At 45.9% G+C, this 25,696-nt stretch overlaps 1 long non-coding RNA gene across 1 annotated transcript; it reads left to right on the top strand.

The window, feature by feature from the left end:
• Positions 1 to 4,528: 4,528 nt before the first annotated feature.
• LOC123792784 (uncharacterized) lies at positions 4,529 to 25,626 on the top strand. Its single transcript, XR_006779792.2, has 3 exons — positions 4,529 to 4,600; positions 4,817 to 4,931; positions 25,421 to 25,626. It is a non-coding gene; the product is annotated as an uncharacterized LOC123792784 (long non-coding RNA).
• The last annotated feature ends 70 nt before the right edge of the window (positions 25,627 to 25,696 follow it).

Raw genomic sequence — 25,696 nt, 5'->3', positions numbered from 1 at the left:
AGAATCTTCTGCTGAGAGGAGGAGGGCATTCCAGCTAAGGCAGTACCATCGTTTCTGAAGCTCAGTTTCCATTTTGTGCCCTGTGTTCATGTCATCCACAGGAGAAGACTGTCATGATCTGAGTCTTGCACACCTAGTCAGAGGGCTTACAACCAGACTAACCAGGGATGTTTAACCTGGGGAAGATTTTGAAGAGGTAGGCAAGGTGTCTTCAAATGCCCAGAAGATACCTCATAAAAGGAGGATATGTTTTCTCCACTCCAGGATGGGGCACTGATGAGAACTCCATAAGTCATAATGAGTGACCCCACCAAGCTACTAGCTTCCTTAGGCAGAGATTGGGTTTTATTCAACTTGCCATCCTCAGTAACCAACATGGTGGCTGTCACAAAGCAGAGGCTTGTGGGAGACATTTGTGGCTTCCTCCCAGCATCCATTCCCCCCGTCCCACCAAAATCCTCACTTTCTTTTAGAGAATTTATTCCTCCCTCATTTCAGGTTTTTTTTGGTTTGGGTTGGATGGACAATACCGCTTTCTCACCCCAACTCCATATCTCATCCCTCTGGCTGCAGTGATTGGTCCAAGAGAAGGGCACCTGTCTCAATTGATATTTTTTTTATTCAGGTATAACTGAATATTTTTATTTGTGTACACTGTGAAGTATTTGTGTATTTGTGAAGTGATTTCAGTATTTGTGTACACTGTGAAGTGATCACCACAATAAATCTAGTTAACATGCATACATGACTCAATTTTAGCCAATAAGAGTGAATCTTAGGACTTTGAGAAAGGTAACAAAAGAGTTGCTCCTGATTCTGCTACAGCCTGAGATAAGAGGCTTGGAACCTCAGCAACCATTTTGCTAATACGAAGGATAATCCAGGAGCTACCAGGATTGCTTGAGGATACATGGGGCAATAACATGACAGACAAATTGGAATGAGAACACCACCAGGTCCTTTATGGCATTTTTAAACTCTGAGATAAGCCTCTCTTGAAACTGTTTTGTTTTTCTTAAATGCCTTTTGTGGGGGTAGGTCAATTTGATTGGGGTTTCTGTCACTTGTAAAATTATGTCATACAAAATGAATCTATACTAACACGTTTGCTGATGGATGAATGGTATAAAAATGAAGTGAATTTCAAGACGTTTGAAAGAGAGCTTATTAAAACTCAGAGCTCTGAAATATAGAACAGAATGCCCCCCTGAGGTAATATGTTTCATATTTCCAAAAGTATATGGATAGGCTGCATCACCATTCTGTCAGGGGTACTGAAGAAGGAATCCCCGTGGGAGGAGATGGGTCTATATGAATGCAGAAATAGAACGTTTTCCACTGTTAACATTCCATCAGTGTGTAAAAGCAGCAAGACCCCACAGCAGATGGAAAGCTGAGAAGTGTTTCCTAAAGAGGCTCCACAATTTGAGGGTGATAATGCAATATAAAACTATATTTGGGGCCTAGCTGGTCTCAGTTACTCCACACTCCTGGAACATTCCAGGCTGGGGGAGGTAGGGGAAGAATTCTGAGTGACAATGAAGAGAATGTCAAATGGCATTAGAGTTGGGTGACAAGGGGGCCCATAGTTTCCATGACTGAGTAGGACTAGGTGGGGGAAGCTGGTCACTAGCAGCAAGATCCATATGAAGGTGTGGGCAGCTCACGGCCCCAGTCAACTCTTTACTTGCTGACAGGGGTGCAGTAGGCCCTAGAGGAAGCCTGTTCTTACCTCCGCATACACATCAGGAGGAGAGTTTGCTCAAGAGAGTCGATTACAAATTAAAAGTATATGAAAGAGTAAGCATCTACCCACATTTGTTACTGATTGATTTTCTTCCCTTTCTTTTCAACTGGTTTCGAAACTTAAAGATAATTTATGGTGGAATTATTTGGTTCTCTTTTTTTTCTTATTCCATGGGGTTTTATCTTCTTGCAACCTGGTATATCCACATATATGAAGCTAAGCCCATACACAAGGGCTTAGGGAAACAGGGGTCTGCCAGATCCACTCTTCCACAAATCCTGGTCTGCTGCTGGCTCCTGGTGTGATTGTGGGCAACATATTTACCTCTCTTAACACTTCTTTTCTCATGCATAAAGCTGAACCCACCTCACAGAACCACCATGAGAATAAAATAGGAAAATTAGACAACAATCTTGGCATACCCTAAGTGCTCAAATAGTGAGAGACATAAAATATTGGATCTTGAAGGGCCTCTCTGATGCTTCAAAGAATGACATAATTCATTTAAAGCCTCATTCCATGGATTATAGAAGGCCCAAGTTTTCTCAAATTCCCTGGGCTTTTCTGCTGTTTCCAAGTGTCAGTCAAGGAGAGGCTGGAAAGACAGGTGGGTTGAGGCCAAACAGAGAACATGTATGGTGACAGAGGGTGACAAGAGGGAAAGGTGTGGACTGTGGCAAAGGAGAGAGGGTAGGCCCTGCCAAAGGGCCTACAGCAGCTGCTCTTGGCTCCAGCCAGTGGTTGTCAGGCAGTGGGGGTTGAGTGATGTTGGTATGACTTAAAAGAAAAGCCAGAAAGTCGGATGATTTTTTTCCCCTAAATTCTTTTGATTTTTAGAAGTCTTACAGTAATTTAAAAAAATTAAAAGCCGTATAGACCAAACAAAATAGAAGCCAGGGTTGAATTTGGCATGCCATCAGTTTGCTACATTTGCTTTGAAGTCTGGAGGTCAGCCTGTGAGCTCCAAATGTTAAGGCCACCTGGCCTCTGGCCCTGCTCTCTGTCCCCATGAATCTCCATCCATCCTCTTGAATATTGCAAGGCAGGAACAAATACTTCCGCGTGTCAACAGCTGAAGACACGATGTGAAAACCATCAAGGGCGAGAGAAACAAGAGCAAGCAGGGAGATCAAAGTTTCTGAAACCCTCCCCCTCCTTGCAGACATTCTGTTTCCTTGGAGGCTGAAAGTCAGCCTGCTTCAACTCTGTTCACTTCAATTAAATTTCCTCAATATTACCACATGACAAAGACTAAGGTAAGCCTCTGGGATTTTTTTGTCCTGCCTACTGTGTGCCTGGGACAGAGTTAGGTGTTTTAACCACCCTGGCACACGATGAACCTTGTGTGGTAGAAAGTATCCTTTCCATTTTTCCTGGGGAGAAATGAAAGCTCAAGAGTGGTGAGCAACTTGCTAGCCAGGGACAAAGCTAGGTTTCAAACCCTGATCTGTAGATCTCCAGACTCCTTAAACTTATCCCACCACTGGTTTTTTGGACACAAAAAGGTAAGTGTGAAAATTGCAGCAAATAAGCAGTCCAGTGGAGGTTAGCCGGTGGTGTGGTAGGAGGAGAGAGAAGGGAAGTGTTCACCCCGGCTGTCTTGTGCTTCACGGTGCACATGGATCACCTCTGGAGCTTGTCAGACTGGGTTCTGGGTCAGCAGCTCTGGGACGGGGTTCCAGGGTCTGTGTTCCTACAAAGTGCCCAGGGGATGTCCATGCTGCTGCTCTGTCTGCCACACTTTGGGAAGCAGGGCTCTAACCCCTGATCTCTATCTTTTGAGAAGAGCCACTTGTTAGGAACCATGGAAAGGCAGGGGTGTGGTTGGTCCATGTGAATCCACCACAACTCCTGGCAAAGCAACTCTACCCCTGTCTGCCATTGTCCTCTGAGGTCAGGAGAGTGGGACATGTACACACATGGCACTATTATGAGCCTGTGGGTATGGGGCACCCACTAGAGTCTTGCTGTGATGCAGCTCAGGATGGCACCAAAGTCAGGAAGATGCAGGTGTGCCTCTGAGCCAACTGATCAAGGTGCCTTCTTGCTGGAAGTACTAAAATGAAGTAAAGCAGCTGTGGTAGATGCTGGTGGTGTCCTACCTGAATCTCCTTCACCATGGAGGTGCCCATTCCCAGTGCTGTATGTACTGTTTCCAAGGTGCCCACAGCTGCCTCTTCCAGAGAATAGACCTCAGCAGAATGGGAGCTGACTCTCCCAGAATGCTACCCTATCATGCTTCCCTTCCCTCTCTACTTATGGACAGCTTGTAGAAAACAACTGAATGATGAAGATACCAAAGCCCATTGCCCTTGACCTCTAGGAGGGGCCAAGTCTGTGGTGCAATTAATGCTCCAGAACTCCTCATGGGATAACGCTGGAGCTGGGACCACTTCCTTGCTTAGAATCCCCTAGCCCATTCTGTTTCCCTTGTTCCTCTTCTCCTGAGGGAATTCTTCTTATAAACCACATATACCCAAATCCCTGTCTCAGGCTCTGCTTCTGCCTCTGGGGAGCCTCTTCTAGGGCAGAAGCTCATGCAGGTGGATCCTTCTGTCCTCACAAAGACAGTGTGAGATGAGTGTCCCTATCCCAATTTGACAGATGAGCAAACTGAGGCTCAGAGAGAAGTCACTGGCTGAATGCCCGCAGCTGGTAAGAGTGGGGCTGGGACTGGCATGTAGGTGTGTGCTCCTGTGCTTTTGCCCTTGGGCCCACTGCCAGAGCCTCTTTATATTCGGTCTTTGACCTCTCATCTGGTGCCTCCCAGTGAGGACTCGGTATGAGTAGGACAAGGCAGGAGCCTTTGGAGATGGGCTTCTCTGTGGCTCTGCCCTTGGGCCATACATACAGGTAAAGCTGTGTGGGCTCCCAGAAGGCCCAAGGGAGAGGGGACAAAGGGTGGGGAGGGGGAGACTCTGACTGCCTCCAAACTGATTCCTGCACTCCAAGCTGACTCCCTTCAAAAACGTGTTTTTTTGTTTTGCTTTGTTTTGTTTTGTTTCGTTTTTACCTTTCCCCAGTTTGTTTCATCCAAATTACATTTCCTCCCTTCCAATTCTTCCCCAGGCACATCCTTGCTGGAGGGAACCATGCCTAGATTTTGCTGTGTACTCTGAAAGGAACCAGAACACTTGGGTGAAACGAGACAAAGAGCGAATCCACAGACACCACCTTCTGATGGGTAGGTGCTCATGGTTGCCAAGAACTTCGAGGCTACTGTCCAATTTGGTTCTCAGTTATCATTACACACATTTTACAGATAGGGCTCAGGACTCCTTAAGGTCTTCCAAGTCTGGGATTCCCGATTTCAGACAGGAGAGGTGGTCATTAAGCTGCAGCAGAGGGCACTCCGTGCAGTTCACAGCAGCAGAAACACAGCCCCAGACTCCAGTCAAAGGGGGTAAAGGCCTCAGGCCAGAGACAGTGGAGGAGGGGGAGAAGTGAGGGATTTGGGAAGCCTGGGCTTCAGTGGCAGCCTTCCAAGAGCAGGATCTTGGCAAGCTTCCCAGGCTAGATTTCACCCGTGAAGTTGCAGGCCAGGAACCTCACTCTTCAGCTGCAGGAGCTGTCTGAGTTAGAAGCTTCTCCAGTGGAACCCACCAGACTCAGAGCCCTGGTCTTGTGCCCATCTTGTTTCCAGTTGCTTGAGCTTGCTTGCTGTGTGACATCCTGACCTAGGCAGTGGCCTTTTCCAGATGCCAAACAGTGACATGAATGGCAACTGTAAGCTTTGCATGCTAGTTTTATATCTCATCAGTGAGGACATGTTGGGAGATTACAAGGCCAAGACAGGCAGGCATTTGGGGTGAGAGGAAGCATTCTGGACTTTTGGGATTAAGTTCTTGGATCCATCGTCTTGGCAAGAATGTGTGTGTGGTCACCCTGGGCCCCTAACAGTGAGTCTTTTAGAACTGCCAGAGTCCTGTTTCTCTAGCTTTCTGGGCCACCCTACAAACTCAGTCTTTAGCAATCTCTGCACCATTCTCCGTGGAGGAAGGGGTTTACTGCTTCCTAGTTGGGGCCCGTGTTAGGGACAAGATCTGGTCAGCTCTGTAATTCAGGTTTGAAAAGACACAAGTCATAGTGGAAATCCTGGGTGAGCATAGTTCTGTGGGAACAATAAGTATGTGCTACTTCTTCTGACCCCCTGAGTTACTAGAACCATGCCCTCCTGCCCTAATGAGAACCCCAACGGTGTAGACATCTCCCCTGGCCTTGTTGGAACTGACTTCGAAGGCAGAAGAGGTTAAACATGTGTTTTAAGATTCAGGCAATTACAGCAACCTTGCAAAACCCTTGACACCAAGAGGATTTATATTGGATTTCTTCTAATATTAACATGATCAAACGCAGTTGGGCACCAAGGCACCTGATTCTCTAGGAGAGAATCTTCTGGTTTGGGACTTAGAGAAGATAGTGTGATGCTTGGGGACCAGACCTTGCTAGGAACATATTATCAGGAAATGAAAGAGCCCAAGAATTAGAGCCCTGTGCTTCTATTTTAAAAACATGCCCCAAAGGCAGGCTTTAAGTAGAGAGCCGGCACACACGAACTTTATTCACAGGAAGCCTTGAAGGAGAGGGCAAACCCCAGCAGTCCCTGATGGGGCAGAGAGAGGCTGGAGAGCCTGGTGGTCAACAACAGGAGGGGATCTCCCGGAGTCATCCAGTGCCAGGCACATCAGCAGCTCTGGGAACTTGCTACACAGACACCAGTCTGACCTCCACCCCACCACTGCCAGCCCAGACACCCTGGGGGTGGAGGCCAGTGTACCTGTTTTCCTAAGTTCCGTGGCAGATTGCGATGCCTACTTGTGTCTGAGAACCACTATTCTATATCTAACGAGGGGACCAGATCCAACCTGCAGATGCACTTTTATTGACTAGTGTAGCATTTGAAATCATTTGAAGTGGTTTCCAGTGTTTCAAAATGGGTATTTTTATACGAAAATCCACATTTCTGGCTTTTCTTGGGGGAAAAAAATCAGAAGATCTAGCAACAGGGGATTCACATACCTGCTTGGCAATAATTATGCGGAGCCGAGAAGAGGATAATGCTCTTAGAATGGGCACCAGCCCTCCCGGGAGCAGTGGCCCCTCATTACCCACCTCTCTTCACTCAATCCCGTCTGGAGGTATTTGAGCTGTTGGCCCGTGACCTATATAATGTCTAGTGTCATCTCAGGCTGAAATTCATTCCACATGCATTTGCTGACCACTTACACAATAGGATGGGCTTTCTGCTGTCCTTTCTCCCTGACCCTTCCCATTATCTCCCACCCCCAGAACAGACACATCCACCCACAGCTACCTGTACTTTTTTTTCTACGATGGGGAAAAAAAGGAAAGACTTGGTTAGTATAATACCCAGAATGCAGCCATACGAGTCAGTTAATACCAGCAAAGGAAAAAAGGTTTCTTTGTTTCGCCTACACTATTCCCTGACCTCACTGTTGGGAAAATAAACTTATTATCATGTTCAAAAAAGAAGGGACACTGCCCTTCTGTTAGGCTTGTGAGGGTTTTTATCTACAGCTTGGAGGTCATCAGAGGTGGACAAGTTCATTCATTGGCTGGGATGGCTGGGGACAGGTGACTGTCTTCTCTGTGTCCAACACTGGGCCAGGCTCTGAGATACCCGTGAGGCCCCAGGCTGGGGTGTTGATAGTCACTTCTGAACTGTGTCAACCCCACTTGCTTCCCAGGGCTGCTTCCACCCTCTGCTCTGTGCGGACTTTCCCCCTTGGCTCAGGCCTGGCCTCCCTCCTCTCCTACCCTGAACCACTTTTTGTATGAGTGGCAGACTTTATCAATGTCTGGTGGTGGCAGATGTTTTGATTTTTTTTAATTACAAATGACTTAAACTAATACGGGATATTCCTGATCCTAGCAACCCTGTCTTCACTAGACGAGCCCCACAATCTTCCCCTCCCATCTCTGCTTCTCATCTCTACCTGCTCACCTGATTCTCTCCCAGCCCCAGTTTCTGGTACGTTTTTTTGTGCAGAGCATGTTAGCTGCTGCCTTGTTTCACTGTCTTCTTGTAGACTCTTCTCCAGGTGCCTCTCTCTCACCCAAAGGGACCCATCACAATAGTTTCCCAAACAAATGCAGAAAAAGGATGTTGGTGCTAGCCAAAAGAGCAACTTTTTTCACTCTGCCAAGACTATTTTGGAGTTGAAGCCTCCAAGACTTGCAGAAATTAAGCAACCTGGCCAGACACACACCTTCTGGTCCACCTGGTTCTTGCCCCCCAGGAAGCTGGAGACTCAGAAGCGTGGGTGGGGGTGGGGAGACCTGTCCTGCTGTTCCCTCTTCAGGACATGAGGCTCCTCTCCTTCCAGGGCTCCCTCTTTTAAAGCAAGGTCATAGAGGGAAGGGTCTGAAGCAGCTGGCATCCCCTTAATTTGCTCTTTAGGGAGAACGGCCATGGGGCCAAAGTGCCGGCTGTCAGCTGGGTCCATCTCTGAAGTGATAGCCAGCCCGGCACACTCTTCTCAGTTTAACACACCACCGGGTACATTGTACCTCATAGCTCAGAATCAATAAAGTCAAGGCAATTTCCTTAACATGCCATCAATAAGAGATTATGGAAGGGGGAGGGTTTTCCTTAGAAGCTAATGCCTTACTAAAGTTCAAATGAGGCAATATATAGTAAAATAAATTCCAGTTCTATTTTCACTCCTTGCAATTTTAGTGGAGACTAAATGAAATGGAACTGTGTTGATCCTAACCCGTTCAATATATCTTCACTTCCTAAGAACCAAGGTCATTTTTACTTTCATGGGAAGGGAGGCAAAATATAAAATACTCACCCATACCGAACAGAAATGCATTTGCAGGTTTTTGAAAGCCAGGTAGATGACTGATATATTATGTAATTCATTTCATGGCATAGCTGAATGTGTTTTATAGATAGTGTTTAACCTTGCCAATTCTGCTCTGAGATAATCCCCCTTCTGAGGATAAAAATCATATATTTAACATAAAAGGAAAGGTTGGGAGAGGAAAGCAGCATAATGTGTTCTGTTCAACAGATAACCAGAAGTTGCTTACACAGAAAGATGATCAGAGCAAGTTCATTACTGCTTTGCCTTATTAGCTAATCATCATGTTGCTACTGATCAGAAGTGAGGTGATAACCACTTGAGTGGCATTGTGCTACTTAATGACAAAATATATCCAGTGTTGCGTGGCAGGGTGGTGTGTGGGCAGTGGCACAGAGTCTAGGCTAATCTGCCTTCCTGTCGCATGTGTGTTCTGCACCCTTGGTAATTCGCTTAATGCCTGTGAGCCTCAGTCTCCTTGTTTGTGAATGGGCATAGCAATAACCGCTGTCACGTTTAATGGTTATCCATCCCCATTTCCCTTCCTTCTCCTTTCCAACAGAGCCCTGACTTTGTTCAGGTTTCCCAACCCCTAATTCCATAGAGGAATCTCGATTTATCCCAAGCAGTCCCGGCAGTCCCTCCCTGGAGAATGTTATTGGTCCAGGGAAGGGTGGCTGCTTTCTTGCAGCCACATGAGGAACTAGATTGATGTGAAGGCAGTAGTGAGAATGGTGAAGCATTGAGACAGAAGGATCCTGGGTCCTTGATAACCTCATTGATTGGGCTGTGCCTGGAAACACCCTTCTTCTGGTTTCCAAGTAGAAATAAATTTATTATTTATTTTAAAATTATTATTTAAAAGGTAAATAAAATTATTATTTATTTTTAATGTTATTTCAAGCCTAGGTTTTCTGTTACAGGCAGTCCAATGCATTCTAACTGATAAATGTTTCAGGGGGCTAATGCAAGGATTAAGGGGGAAGAACCTATACACAGGGATGTACAGTGAACATTTCTGTGATGGTGGATGTTCTGTATTTACACTCTCCAATGCAGTAGCCACTAGCCACATGGCTGTGCAGCATTTGAAATGTGACCAGAGAAACAGAAGAAATAAATTTTAATTTTAATTAATAAAAGTTGGACATTTAAATAGTTACATGTGCCTAGAGACTATTGTGTTGTACAGCACAGATCCATAAAATCATCTGGCACAGCATCTAGAACCTAGTAGGGGTCCATGAATGTTGACTTCTCTTCCTGTGTCCCCCACACCCCCTCTGCACCTCTCTGAAAACTCATTTAGTCACCAACTTCTGAACAGGTAGCAACAAGAGCAGGACGTGTTCATTTCAACGGTAGAGAGAGCCAAAGGTTGGGAAGACAACCAGATTTAAGGGGCAGACCTAAACAACAGGGTTTGAACTTTGTCCTACTTAGTTACCTAGTAAATCCAGGATTCCGTGTTGTTGGAAACCCCCCAAAAAGCTGGCCCTTCCTGATGTACGCACGTGGACAAGAGTAGACGTCAATGTATAGACTTACCAGAACTTATCAGACTTACCAGAATACTGCCAGAGAATTTAATAGCACAGCAGGTATGGTAATGGTTTCCTAAGATCCCTGGTCTTTTGAGAGCTGATGTCTACAAAGCACGTAAGCATTAGGTGGTATGTTCCATGCTGTGACCACTGTATCTCCCATCTTGGCAGATAACGTCACATCACTGAATTGCCTTCAGAAGGAATCCTGGGCTGCAGGAGATGGGCTCCTTCACTGCGTGACTGGGAGCAAGGCTTGTCCTCTATAAATCTTGCTCATTGTCATTTGCTGTCACCTAACCCACCCTCCACCTTTATTCCTATATCAACCCCTGCCTCCCCTCTACCTCCAACTTAGCCACCACCTGGAAGCTGTTTCATGCGCAGAAGAGAAATATTAGGGTCCCTATAACCCAGGCCAGTGACTGTCCAGGATGGTAAGGGAAAAAGTGCTTACAAAACTCCCAATCCTACCAAGGCTGAAAGTGTGGTGCACCCAAAGACTGGCCCAGCCCTATGGGCTTTGTAGGGGAAGTATGCTACTGTTGGCTTCCCAGTAGACAGGAGTAGTAGATTCAGAATTTTCTGCATTTTTTTGGTGTTTACTCATTTAATTTTTTTTAAATTGAGGTGTAATATAAAATAAAGTACAGACATCTTAAATGTACATTTTTGGGGAATCTTTTTATATATACTTACATGTGACTCCCACCTAGAGCAAGGGATCCTAATCCATATCTTCCTGCAAAGGCAATCACTTTTCTGATTTCTATCCCTATAGACTGGTTTTGCCTGTTCAAGAACTTTGCATTTAGGGAATCCTAGAACTTCTGTCACTCAATATTATGTCTGTGAGTTACACCTAGATGGTTGCATGTAGCAGAGTGTATTCTTTTCCATTCCTGCATAGTATCCCATTGTACTGGATGTACCAGAATTTATTTATCCGTTCTACTGTTGCTGGACATTTGAGCGTTTCCCAGCTTGTGGCTATTATGAATAAATTCACTATAAACATCCTCATACATGTGTTTTGGTGGATGTACACACTTATTTTAGTTGGGTTTATATCCAAAAGTGGAATTGCTGGGGTGAAGGCCATGTAGGTTTAGCTGTAGTAGGGACTTTCAACATTTTCCAAAGTGATTACACTAATTTATACCCCCAGTCGCAGTATGTTAAAGCTCCAGTTTATCCACATCCTCACCAAAATTTGGTAATATCAGTTCTTTTAATCTTAGTCAGTCTTGTATGTTTGGTAATTCTGGTGGAAGTATATTGCCAGGTTTTGAAGCTCCAAGTCAGAGGTTGGCAAACAGGGCCTACAGGCCAAATCCAGCCAGCTGCCTGTTTTTTTTAAATAAAGTTTTATTGAAACACAACCATGCTCATTCATTTGTGTATGTCTATCGCTACTTTTGTACTGACATAGCCAAGTTGAATAGCTGCAGCAGAGAATGCAGGGCACACCAAGCCTACCATAGCTGGGCAGTTACAGAAGACATTTGCTGACCCCTGTTTAAAGCAGGTGGGTCATGGAAAAGTCATTTTGGTAATCATAAGCCTCTTGTTGCTGTCCTCTTGGCTTTATCTACCAGTGGGGACAGGTGTCCACCTGGTATGGTGCCATGGTGCCTTGGTGCTGGGATGGTTACAGAAAGCTGGCATGTTGACCCCCTCAGCCCCCAGGGCAGCTGACCAGGGGATAGGGCAGTTGGAACTCCTGGGCAGGTTTTCTGTGATTTTGAGTGGCCTTAATGATTTGTCCCAGTGTGTTGTATAATTGCCTCTGTGTGCCGTGACTTGTGAAAGGTTGGGACACCTTCAGACAGGAGTCCATACCAGCTGTCTTCATTATCTCACGCCTGTACCCTAACACCCTCCCAATTGGCTTCTACCTATCTCTACTCAGGGAAATCACAGATCCAGGTTTTTTTTCCCCTCAAGTCCTCATTTTTCTTAATCTCTCTGTGGCATTGGACACCCTTTGCTGCCCTACATCAAAACACTTGTTGACCTTGCCTGTATAATAATTATGATGCTGATTAGCATTCACTGAGTTCTTCCTCCAGGATGCAAGATTTACATAGAGCATCTTAACTGTTTCTCACAACAGGCAGACATGGTGAGTACTTTCACCCCAGATTTACATGTGAGGGAACAGTTTCGGCAAGTCTCAGTTCCCAGCCAGGAAGTAGAAAAGCAGGGATTCGAACCTTGGTGTGGGGGACCTGACTGCCAATACTTGCCAGGTTAGTGCTCCCTCTAACCACATGATGCTATTGTTCTTCCTCAGACCTTAAGGATTTCTCTTTTGTTACAGCTTTTGCTCCTTCTGCTGTCCCTTAACTGTTGTTTTCCCTAAGGTTCAGGCCTTAATCTCTTCTTTTTTACTGCATACTCTTTTCTCTTACGGTCTGGCTCACGCTTTCAATGTTAACATTGATCCTGAATGTGAATTCATATTGATTTTTCCAAGAGTGTCCGGGGCACTTTAAATACGGTATCTTATTAAATCCTCAACATAACCCTGAAAGGTCAATGCTGCACCCACTTTGAAGTTGAGAGGAGTCCATTGACCTGGGTGATGCCACTCAGTTGGAGGATGATGAGAGTGGGCAGCTCAAACCCAGCTCTGTGATGATTACTAAAGCCCATGAGTGTCTAGGGCACCCCCCCTCCCCTACACGAATGCCAGGTTGGGACCCCCAACCACCTAGAAGCTGTGTCTGCTTATATATTTCATTAAGACCTTGAACATTACATGTTTAAAACAAAACTCACTTTTCCTTCATCCTCCTCTATGCTTTCTCTGGCTTATAGATTCCCTATATGTTGATATCTACAAGAGACCTCAGATTCCAGATTCCCCATTCTCTTCCTACATGTTGCCAGCCAGCTCCAGGCCCAGGCAGTGCTTTCTGTCCCCTGACACCATACCCAGCCATCTAGATCATGGACTCTTTCTCTGGGCCCTCATGCCTCCTTGTCTGCACTGTTCCTTCTGCAACCCAGTGCTATGCCCACATGTAATGTCACCTACCTGCTTTCATCTGTCTGCCCTGGATCCACTTGGGCTTCTACATACCCCATTAGGGCAGGAAGACCGTTGAGTGTTCTTTCACAGTCGTCCTCAAACTTGCCTGAGCCTCAGAATCAATTGCAGTCTTTTTTTTTTTCCGGGTGGATTCCTGACCAGACAATCCAATTCAGTGAATCTGAAGTAAGGTTGAGAACTTTCATTTTTAACAAGAACCTCTGGGATTGCAATGCAGGAGGCCCTCTGTGTTAGTCTGAGGGTTACTGGTCCGCTGCAGCCCTTCCTCCACAGATGGTAGCTGTAAGCCAGAGGGAGTGGGCTGGCAGGACAACTGGCTAGAGAGCTGTGTGCTTCTGGCACTCGACCCTTGCCTCTTGCTTCTCTTACACCTTCCTCTGGGCCTCCTCCAGCGCTTCCTTTGCATATATGGAGGGCTCAGCGATTGTAGAATGAGTGAATGAGTGAATGAATGAATGAATGAGTGGATTTTAAAGGCCTTTGTCCTAACGTCTTAGTTATTCTCTGGTTGTAAGGTCAAGAGATGCCTGGGGAAGTTGCATGAATCCTGTCTTCCAGTAGGATTTTATGGGTACCAAGTGGTGAGGCTGATGGACAGTCTACAAAATATCTGAGCAGCACTCCTCAAAACAGTTAAGGTCATCAAAACCAGGGAAAGTCTGAGAAGCTGTCATAGCCAAGGGGAACCTGAAGAGACAAGGAAACTCAGAATAATGTGGTGTCCTGGATGGGATCCTGGGACAGAAAAAAAAGACATTAAATAAATCTAAACTTCAGTTCAGCCAAAAAAAAAAAAAAAAGGAAAAGAAAAAGAAAAGAAAAGAAAAAAGAAACCCCCCAAATAGAATAGGAATCTAGTTTCCCATCAGCACACAGGGAGGGACACCAGCATTCAGTCACAACCTCAGTGTCAACGTCTCATTCATAAAGTTCATGATGTATATGTTTATAAGGATTGACACTAGCCCAGTGAGTGCCCTGTTCACTCCCCTTTCTCATTTTCTAGGATGGGTGCCCATGAAGATCTGGCTGGTCTGACCACCTGGATGACATAGGTGGGTCACTGAGAGCTAGAACTTTGGCATTGAGGGCTGGTGGAAGGAAAGCATGATAATTTCAACAGAACCAGGCACCAAACCCAGTCTGACAGCCATCAGCTGTGTGACCTTAGATGTGTTAACTTTTCCTCTTAGAAGTGGAGTGGTGGTGACAGTGCCCTCCTCACAAAGCTCCGGGGAGCATTTGGTGAGTAGAGAGCCAGGGGCACTGTAGACACTCAACACTTGGAAGATGGTACTTTACTTAAGACACCCTTTGTTCAGGCACTGGGAGTTTCAGGCTTGCTAAAGACGACAAATCTGGGACCTCTCAAACGTCTGCCAAACTCATTTCCCAAATTGGGCTCTGTTACAGCCCTGCAGTGCCAGAGCTACATCACCTCACGGAAGCCCCCCACCCACCAAGCTTGGCTGGGTACCCCCAGCCATAATGGAGACTTGTGGTTCTCTTTAAATGGAACATTCATCTGCCCTCGTCCCAGATGTCATTTTTATTGGTGTCTAAAAATAAAAATAATCATAATTTCCTAAATGGTAATAGCCTGACCCAGCCAGCTTGCTCCCTCTTCCTCCAGGCATGCTGTGAAAGCCATTGACACCACGTCCAGATTGCAGACCTCTGACCTATCACCAGCCTGTCAGTGTCAGTAAGGCTGGGGAGAGGACACCGTCCAACAGTCCAAGGAGGAAGCTTCTAGCCTGTGCCCAGGGCGCAGTCTCCAGGCTGGGACTCTTTCCCTCCCAGCTGCCGCTTCAGCCCTGGTTAAGGGCCCTGGGGTAAGAAGGAGAAAAAGTGGAGAGGGGAGTCGAGGAGACAGAGAGTGAAAGAGAAAGAGCGAAAGAAGACTCTGACAGCTTAAAGGTGAATGAGGTAGTTTTGGCAGATAAGTAACAAACACGGTTTCCTCCTGCATGAACCGTCTATGCAGCTGATTGGATTTAGCATCACCCAGTATCATTCTCTGATGTACTCCATGCCACATGAGGTGTGTGTGGGGGGAGATTTACAAGTTTAATTCTCAGAGAAGCTGTACTGGGGAGTTATGGCATCTCTGTACAGTGCAGCCAGGGAGGCCAGGAAAGTCTCATGCAATTTAAAACACCCCATAGATCTTTCTGGACACCTTTCCGATGTATCACTGGGCCATTAGCTATTCCAAGAGAGGCAGGGAATGGGAGTAGGCCAGCGGTGGCAGACCCCTGCAGGATGGAACATTACTGTGTAGCTGTGGTCCCCACTCTAAAGGCTTTGGGTCCAGCTGAGATGTTGGGGATCTTCCTTGAGAAAAGTCAGCCCCAATCCAAGGGACCTGGATTTCCAAGGGCCGGTATATGTCTTAAACTTTTTAATTACATAAGTAATGACCTGCATGTGTTCTCTTTGTAAAAGGAACATTATAGCAATATACACAATCTGAAGTCCTATTCATGGATGACTTCCTAACTTCCTCCCTCCACTCCAAACAATAACTATTGTTGCCATTTGAGTGGGCTTTTCCCAGAACTTTTCAATGCATATCTATGCATATATCTGAATGCACAGAAAAATATGGGTTTTTGTGTGTGAGGTCCCCTCCTTTTTTCCTTGATTTTCCTTTTTCTCTTTCTCTGTCTTTAAAAAATTAGTTCTTGATGCAGGCATGTACTTGTTTGTTTACTTCCATAAATGGTATCTTAGTGTATGCATTGTCCTGAAATTTGCTGTTTTCACTCAATGAGTGTGTCAGTTTGGGGTCCTCCAGGAGGCAAACACTGAGAACAGTTAGAAGTATAAGAGATTAATTGGGGGTGATACCGGGGAAAGATAAGGGGGACACGCTGGGAGGGACAGCACAGAGATGTGGATCTCACAGGGTCTCGGCCAGCAATTGGGAAGATCAGAGACTGCCCCTTAGAGGAGCTCCTCACTTGGCAGAAATGGTGAGGCCTTAGAACCCCACCATGCTCTGTCATTAGCTGGGAGACACCCAGGAAAATCATGGTCTTAATTCAAATGCTGCAGTAAATTCCCTGAGCTCTGCAGCTGGAGGCCATCAGCTCACTGCCTTCCTTGTAGCCACTAGCAACCCCTCTCTTACAGCCCCACGGCTGCCTCATTGGTCTTAGAATCTTTTCATGAGGGGTATGTATGCTTTTTGCTGGAGAATGTTCCCCAGTGTGGGTTGATTACAATTGACTTAGCCATTCCCCTCTTGATGGACACTTAGGCTGGCCCCTCTTTGCTATTATGGATGGTGTAGCAATCATCGTCCTTGAACAACATTCCATCCACAGCAGGAAACTGATCAGGGCTCCTCTGGGGTAAATACGAAGAGGAGGAATTTCTAACTCTAAGGATGTGCATTATGAACTCACAGATTCAGGCAAATTCCCTGCTCGATGGGCCCTACATGATCCCCTGCAGGATGGGAGAACCCGTACTTTGCCATATCCCCAAGGCATCTGGGTTTGTTGTTGGATTTTTGCCTCTGAGGTCAGCCTCCCTGTATCAGGTCCCTGACCCTATTTGTCCAAACTTTGCCTCCTGACACCTGCTGCTGCATCCTCAGAAGATCCCTTCATCTAAACTTTTGTCCTGTTTGCCTGGCTGGCCCTTTAGTCGTCTAAGGTAGCAAATGTAGTGTTTATGATTGCAAACTCTGAAAACCTGATGAGCTTCCATCCCAGCTCCACCAGTTCCTAACTGTGATGCCACACCAGTTTCTGAACATCTCTTTGCACCTCAGTTTTCCCTTCTGTATAATGAGGCTAATAACAGTACCTGATTCATGAAGCTGTTGAGAAGAAATGAGTTAGCACCTGTGTAAGGCTCGGCACCCTGCCGCCAACTCAATAAATATTAGCTATTGCTATTATCTGCCCCCTTGGCTGGGATCCCAGCCCTCTGACCATCATAAAGCCAGTATTCTGCTGCTGATTCTCATTTCCCAAGTGTCCTGCCCTTGCAAGTCAATTCCCCAAGATCTGGACCTGCTTCTGTTTTGGTCTGGGGCGCATACTCACATCATTGTCACCCCTGAGCTGGGCTACTCTCAGCCTGGTGTTTCCCCTCTCCTGACGTCAGCTTGCCAAATATAGCAAAACCCCAATAGTTCAAATCTTGATCCTACAACTCATGAACCTTAGCTCCCTCTTCCATAAAAGGCTGTTGGCAATGTGACCTAGCTCACAGGGCTGCCGCGTACCAAACACTTAGAACTATGGTCAGCAAGTGGGATGAACGTGATTATCTCTTCAGAAATGGACAATTTTAGACTCTATTCACTTGAACCTCCCAGTTGACTGAGGATCTGGCACGTCTGTCAGTCAGGACAGGATTAATACCATCTCATTAATATCATCAGATTTGACTCGTGTTTAGTTGAGTTAGGCATGTGATACTGAGACTTGATGCAAAGAGATGGAACCCAGAACAGGCCAGAGGTGGCAAAAAGCAAAGCAAAAGGACTATCCCCAGCAGTGATGACTTTCCTGTCCATCTTCATCACAATGTCTACATAGGCATGCACATCCTATTCTCCACGCTGCAAGGGCACCTTCCTACAACGAAATGTGAAAGTGTCCCCATCTCAATGGCACCACCCAGCTACCAGCCACCATTACCTTTCAGGATCTTGGGCCCAGCCTTGTCAAATTCAGTTTTCAGAAAAAAAAAAAAAAAAAACAACCCCCCCCCAAAATGGAAATTGGGACTTTTATATAAAAACTCTCAATTTTATGACTTTGACAACTAATCCAAATGAACCTGGCCAGCCAGTTTAAGCTTCTGCTTTAGGGCATTTCTGCAGTCCATAACCAGCTATGTCACCTGAAAGCTGATGGTGTCTCTCTCTCTAAAGCATGTGGTATCTTCAACGTTTGGTAACATTTACGTGGCAATTGTGGACACTTTGGGATTTCAGTGGCCTGCATTAAACACTTTCTCCTTTGGGTTCCCAGGTTTTATTTCTCTTGAGGTCCTGGTTGGCTTCTGGTAACTATGGCCTTTCTTCTCACCTCTCCCCTCCCCCACCTTTCCACAAGGGCAGGTGATCAAGGAGGCTGCCTGGCACATAATATTTGTTGAATGATTGCAAAGTTAGGAATCCAGGCACTTCTTTCCCCCAGCAACCCTTTTCATTTGTATCTCTCTTCTCTTGGAATGAAATTAAAGCTATTTTTCAGGAACCTGTTTAACCAGATGGAGAGCAAGGCTTCTCTGGGACCACAAATCTCCCTTTGGGCCTCTTCTTTGTATCTGGGGGGTGCATTTTTCATTTCCAAGGGCTTTATTTACTGGCTGCCAAAGCTCCCTTCTTTCAGTTCTGTCTTTGGTTTATGTCAGGGCACCATCTTATCGCTTGCTATGCACTGAAAGGTCAAGTGTGTTTTACACATACTTATTCTTAGGAACTTCCACAGAATTTTATGAGAGTGTAGCCAGAGCTGTTGAGGCTTAAGGTCTTCAGTTTGGTTTGGTGCACGGGGGTTGGAGGGAGGGCGTGCATCAAAGGTTGGGAGTACTTCTATCTTAGTGTAGTGTGGATGACTTCTTCCATGGGCACCATGCTTAATTATCATCTTGATTTACTCTGTTCTCTTTGCACACTGAAGGGTCGAAGAACAATTGTAGGATGATTTTCAAACTTCTGTTTAGCAAGGGAAACCTTTCTTCAAATGACATTGCATAAGAGAGGTCAAGATGTAAAAGGAAGGAAGGATGAGCTGCTGTCCTTGGAGATTCTGACATGTGTACCCCATCCTCTGCCCTCCTCCCAACTGGAGTTGTCCCTTAGAAATCCCTTGGACGCTGAAGTTCCACAAAAGAAACAGGCATCCAAGTCCAGAGTGTTTCTTTTGATCATTCTTATAAATATTAGTAACTGGAGTGCACATTGTACTCTGCCCAGATCCACTCCCTTTTTCCATAACTGTGTGCCTCTCCTTGACTTTGGTGTATTTTTGCTTACAACAGCTACTAACTTCTGCTCTTCTCCATAGAATGGCACTTCAGTTCTCAGAGCCCATTTGCTTTTGAAGAGCTGGGAGTGTTGGGGCGTTTACACCTCCAAGGGCAGCCAATGACCAATGACTGGCTGGAGAAGGAATAGGAGAGCTCAGCTACCTTGCCTGAGGGAAGGCCAGTTGTGAGGTGTGACAGGACAGAGCTTCTCTATGGGATCAGGCTAAAGCTGCCCTTGGAGGTGCTGTACCTGAAATTGCAACCTTGCTTGACTTCCTCCCCTTCTCTGTACTGCTTCTCTCCCTCCCATACCAATCTCAACTGTGAGCAGTCCTTAATTAACTACCTGTGTCTGAATCCTTGTCTCAGGTGATCCTCAATCCTGAATGTCTTTCCCATAGGCCTCTGACTTTCCTAGGAAGATGGCCTCCTGTCTTTGGCTAGTTTTCAGTCAGCTTCTTCACATGTACAATGGGGCTCATCCACCAATGGCCTTTGGGGATCCAGACAACTGTCTGCTCAGGCTCGCAGCCACCTCTCTGTTCTGGTTTGGTTTATTTCAGGAAAGTACAACTCACTAGCCAGAGTTTGACTTATTTGGGACTTCGTTGCCTTGGAAACATGGGGCCAGGAGACTGAGGAGCCAAGTGGGCCCACGTTAAAGAGAGGTGGTACCTGGGATCTCTTCTCTGGGGTGGGAGGAGCAACATTCCCTTTCATGTGGCCATTGCCCCCCTCAAAATCTGATGCTGATTAGAGTTTGGGGATGTGCCTTTCAAGCCTTTGATTAATAGTTTCCTTGATGAATCCAAAATAAGGCCGGTATCCTTACCCCATCTCTACTGCTCCAAAGAGCATAATAGAAAATAGCTTCCCCTCCGCCCTCATCTGCTTGGCTTTTACATGGTTAATATCTCGTGGGTACTTCTGATTGGACCAGGTAGGGAGGGACACAAGTAAGGCAGGTATTACCATTGGGCCCCAAACGCCTTTCCTGACAGCCTCAAGACTGTCCTGGGCCCCTCCAGTGTGTTCCCGCAGACTCCTACTACATCATTTCACACACTATTTTATAATTGCCTTTTACTTGTCTAGTTGATGAGGGTGAATGAAAACCTCTAGGTGTTAGGGTTTGAAGTCATCGAATAATAATATTTAAAAGCAAATCATGGCGCCTTCATCAAGTGGTAAATTTGTACTTGCTGGCCTTACCTACTTGGCAACAAAGGAGCAGCCTCAGGGTGAACATCAGAATGTAATTTGCAGATGGAAGAAAATAGGTCACTCTTCATACTCATAGACTGTATTTTTAAATAAAAAAAAAAAGAAAAAGAAAAAGAAAGCCAGGGCACAAGCTGTCCCAAGCACTTACGGGAACAATGGGAGAGAATAGTTGTAAATCCAGAATGCGATGCCCTTGTCCTCAGGCAGGCCATGCCTGAGCGAATAGCCCCATAGCTCTCAGCCCCAACCCTGGTCATACCCCCACATTCAACAAGGTGATGGAGATGGGACCACTTCCCATCCTAGGTGATCATCCTAGTGCCCCACGCTCATTGACCTGCTCACTTCTCATGACTGTCCCCTCTGCCCCATGCCTATGGCACCTGCTGGATTTTGCCAACCTGGAGCTGCTGGCCACTCTGTGTCTTCCTCTCTGAGTTTGAACCCTTGTCCACCCAGGCTTCCTGACCCCCAATTCTTACCACAGCCACTCTTGGACTCCATGTTTCTTCTTTTCCATGCATCATCCTCTCTAGTCTCCCCTAATCTCAGAGGGCATCACATCCTGCTCTCTTTGGCTAACTCTTCTGCCCTCAGCCTGCCTCATGCTCTACAAAACACATTCATCCTTTCCACACTTGTCTGACCTGTTAAAAAGAACTGAGCCAGACTGAGGTTAAAGCAGGAAAAACAGACTTTATTCAGGAATGATTGCAACAGAAAAGAGGCCTCAGTATAGAACTGGGCTCAATCTGAAGAGAGCAGGAACAAGTGGGGATTTATAGCTGAGGGGCAGTTTGAGAGGGTTGGTGGATGGAAATTGTACTAGAGAAGACATCAAGGGTAGGGGGAGTTCTTGCTAAACTGACCTAACAAGATTCTTGTTGAAGGCAGGCCAGGGTGATGAGGTGTCACTGGGGGGGGCTGGGGGGAGATTGGTGGGGGTGGGAATTTGATCAGATATCAAGGGTGGGGGATTCTCTCTAAGCTGACTTAGAAAGCTTCTTGCCAAAACTGGGCTGTGCAGACCCAGCAAGGATGGAGGCCAAGGTCAAAGGTGAGAAGAGGGCTTAGAGGAGACTGACTAAAGTTTGATCAAGGTGAGGATTTTTGTCAAGCCTATGAGTGCTGCCAGGGGGCAATTACACATCTCTGTTCCTGGGCCCTCAACACTGCTCAGCATCTCTCTGATGGCCCTAGCTCCTTCTTCCCTTCCTCTGCTGCTGTCCCAAACCCATTCTAGAGCCTCCAATAGACTGTGCTAAGCACAGAAGGAGAACCCTGGCATGAATTCCTCCAGTCCTGGTCTCATTTGTTGCACTTTGTCTCCTCCTTCTCCCTCTTTCACCACCCTGCTGCCTGTCTTCTGTCTATGGAAACCAGGGCTAAGACTAGGCATCACTTCCTCCAGGAAGTCTTCCTTGGATCCCCCCACTCCCACTGGCCAACACCAGGTTAGAGTCCCTCCTGTGGATTTCTACACAGCCCTGATTTTAACTCCATCATACTACACTATAGTGGTTGAGTCACTGTTTATCTCGCCTTCTAGAGTGTGAGTTCCTTGGGGGCAGAAATACTGTTTTGCTCATTCTTTTTTATATTCCCAATACTTGGCAGAGTGCCTGACACATAGTAGGAGCTTGGTGTGCATTGAATGAATGAATCCCTTTTCAAAAGTTCGCCCTTACAAAAATTAGTCCATTCACCTGCATTCTGGATTTTTTTTCTTCCTGCCTCCTCATGCCATCAATTGTTCCATCGCCCCATGGTGTTCTGCATTCTACTATCATTATTGTCATTATTAACAATAATTTTATAGTGACTATTTACTGGATACTTACTAAGTTCCAGGCACTTTGCTGAACACCTTAAATACATGCTCTAGTTTAATCCTTAGAATAGTCCTATGCAGGCACTATTATTATCCCACTTTCCAGATGACATTTAAATATAGTCTCCTTTATTTAAAGCATTGCCTTTCCTAGATGCTGTATTCCCTTCCACCTAATGCCGTTATGCTCTTTCATTATGTTCAAAGTGCCATCTGTACCAGCTGCCTGCATACTCTGACCTCTCTGTCATACCTATATCACTGGAACGGAGCCCTGCCTGACTGTAAAAGCTCCTGCTGACGTCACCAGTGACCTCCATGAGGCCAGCACAGTGCCCACTTTCACGCTTTATCGCCCCAGTTTCTCAGTAGCAGATGACACTGATGGTCGCTCTGCCCCGTGCCTCTCCTCCCTTTCCAGCTCGTGTTTCCTCTGGCCTTGCAAACTGTGTGTTCCCTAGGGCTCTGTTCTCTGCTTTTTCCTTTCTTCCTTCAGGCCCCCTCTCCAGCATTCTCTGGAGCCTCATTCTCAAGTCCCTCTCTGTGGCCCAGACCCTCCCCACACACCAACACCCCAGCATCATACGACCAGGGCTGGTTTCCCCCTCCACCCATAGGGGCCACACTTAGTGTGCCAATGGGACCTGCTCACCTGCGCCCTCCATCCAAACCCCTCCCAGCTCCTACTCATCCTCTAGTACTCCCTAACTTGGCAGTGACACCATCACCTGCCCTGAGGCCCAAGTAAACACATCTTCAAGAGTTCTGACTCCTTCCCTTCTCTTCCAGCTGCCAAATCATGTTTATTGTTTATGCCAGGCTTCTCTCATGTCTGTTCCCTTCCCTTGTGTCTTCATTGATGTTGCCCCAGCAATAGTGAGCCAGGTGCCCCAGGAAGAATCAGCCATGCTCTCTCTTGCCTCTGAAGCTTTTTTTTTAACTTAAAAAATTACATATATTTAAGGTATACAAGTTGATAATTGTATGTTACTAAATAATCATCACAATCAAGCTACTTAACATATCCATCACCTCACATCGTTGCCGTGTGTGTGTGTGTGTGTGTGTGTGTGTGTGTGTGTGGTGAGAACATTCAAGGCCTACCCTCTTAGCCAATTTCGAATATACAGTAGTGTAGTTACAATAGTTATCATATTGTACCTTAGATCTCCAGAACTTGTTCATCTTGCATGACTGAGACTTTGTACACTTTGACCGACGTCTTCCCATTTCCCTCACCCGCAGGCCCTGACAATCACCATTCTACTTTCTGGTTCTATGAGTTTGACAATTTTAGATTCCAGATGTAAGTGAGATTATACAGTATTTGTCCTCCTGCATTTGGCTTACCTCATATAGAACAGTGTTCTCTAGGTCCATCTAGGTTGTTGCAAATGGCTGGATTTCTTCCCTTCTCATGGCTGAATACTATTCCATTGTATGTATATACCACATTTTATTTCTCCATTCGCCTATCAATAGACATTTAGGTTATTTCCCTATCTTGGCTGTTCTGAATAATACTTCCATGAATACAGGCATGCAGGTATTTTGTTGAGATCCTGATTTCAATTCCTTTGGGTAAATACTTCAAAGTGGATTTGCTGGATCATAGGATGTTTCTATTTCTAATATTTTGAGGAACCTCCATACTGTTTTCCATTGTCGCTGAACTAGTTCACATCCCCACCAACAGTGCACCAGGATTCTCTTTTCTCCACATCTTTACCAACACTTACTACCTTGTCTTTTAACATGCTCGTTACCCATCCTAACGGGTGTGAGGTAGTATCTTGTGGTTTTGATTTGCATTTCCCTGATGATGAGTGATGTTGAGCATCTTTTCATGTATCTGTTGGCCATTTGTATGTCTTCTTTGGAAAAACGTCTATTTAGGTTCTCTGCCCATTTTCAAATTGGATTATATATGTTTTTGCTTTAGAGTTTTATGAGTTTCTCACATGTTTTGGATGTTAACCCCTTATCAGATATATGGTTTGCAATATTTTCCCCCATTCCAGAGGTTGTCTTTTCATTTGTTGATTCTCACCTCTGAATCTTTACCCCTACTCTCTCTTTCCTGCTTCATGACTGGTCCTTCTCCCCCTTTGTTCTTACTTTGGCATACTTCATTATAGAAGTTATCTCATTGTTTTACAAATACTAGAATCTCTGTTTGTAGTCTCTACTAGACCACGAGTATCCAGAAGTCAAAGATTTTGCCACTCCATTTTTGTAATGCCAGTGCCAGTGCAGGGATTAGCATGGCTAGGATGTAACCTAATTTTTCCCCCTATGCCCATCATTTAAATGGCTAATCAATTCTTGGAGTCAGAGGCAGATCATACAATTCCAAAACCCAATTGTAGGTGACAGTTTGGGCTAAAGACCAGAGATACCAGCAAAGGGCATTCTTGGTTCTCCTTTCCCCCTGCCTACCTCCCAGGGACGGGGTTAGGTGCTGTGAAAAATCACAGGGATGGTGTCTGAGGAGAAGAAAGGGATGGAGTGATATATTTGAGGGACATTTTCATATTTTGTCATACTAGATATCTCAATATCTGCAGGTCTTTGGATTTAGCTGAGAAGAGTAGAGGGCACCAGCCATGAAGACAGACCTGAATATTAATATCCAGTATTTGTAGGCAGCCTCTATACTTGACAGCTCAGGGTTTTGGTTCTGTTTCTTCCACCTCTTCCAATGAACTTTCTAAAGATCACAGTACTTATAATAACTGAGAGCAAGTATCCCACACCAGCAGGACATGCTGTGCTGCCACTACTGGGGCTTGAATGAAAGTTATTTTCTGATTCCTCCAAGCTCCCCTGGTCTCCCAAAGGGACAGAATTCCAGGTAGTTATTGGGGTCTGGGGACAGAGGTGAGCAGGAACATCTAAAGTCCGTGTAACATATCACAGAGGATCTGTCTGAGGAAGATCTGTGTCTCTTGTCCAAAGCCCCAACTCAACTCAGGGTTGAGTTTCCTGGCTGGCAAAAAAGACAAAAGGGAGTTGGACTAGATGATTCTGAGGAGCCAGGAATCCATGGTATGCATGACAACCTCTGTGAACCATAAGCTTGTCTGGAGACATTGCGCAGGATGGTAAATTATAGGGTGGGGTTTCTTCTTTCTCTTTACTTGAGAATGTAATGCCTGCAAATGCCCTGTTAACCACCTTGTACAGGTGCCACTGCCATGTGAACATGCCCAGGCAGGCCAGTGCAGGTTGAAAGACACGTGTCTCCACCATTCCTGTCACCCTGCTGATAGCAAGCCCATTCTGCAAAGTGGAACCACAGGCATGACTTGGGACTGTCTGCAGGCCCATGAGGGAGCCCAGCTGAGACCGGAATGACCACCCAGCCAAGCTTGGCCCCATGAAGGACCCTTACAATGGTGAGCTAAATAAATAAACAGCTGTTGTTTTAAGCCCCGAGGTTTGGGGATAGTTTGCTTTGCG

This window comes from Ursus americanus, chromosome 20, assembly GCF_024610735.1.
Source record: "Ursus americanus isolate L20-20 chromosome 20, mUrsAme1.1.p, whole genome shotgun sequence".
NCBI classification, from domain to species: domain Eukaryota; kingdom Metazoa; phylum Chordata; class Mammalia; order Carnivora; family Ursidae; genus Ursus; species Ursus americanus.
Note: the sequence above shows the minus strand (reverse complement) of the source record. Positions and strands in the feature narration are given on the sequence as shown.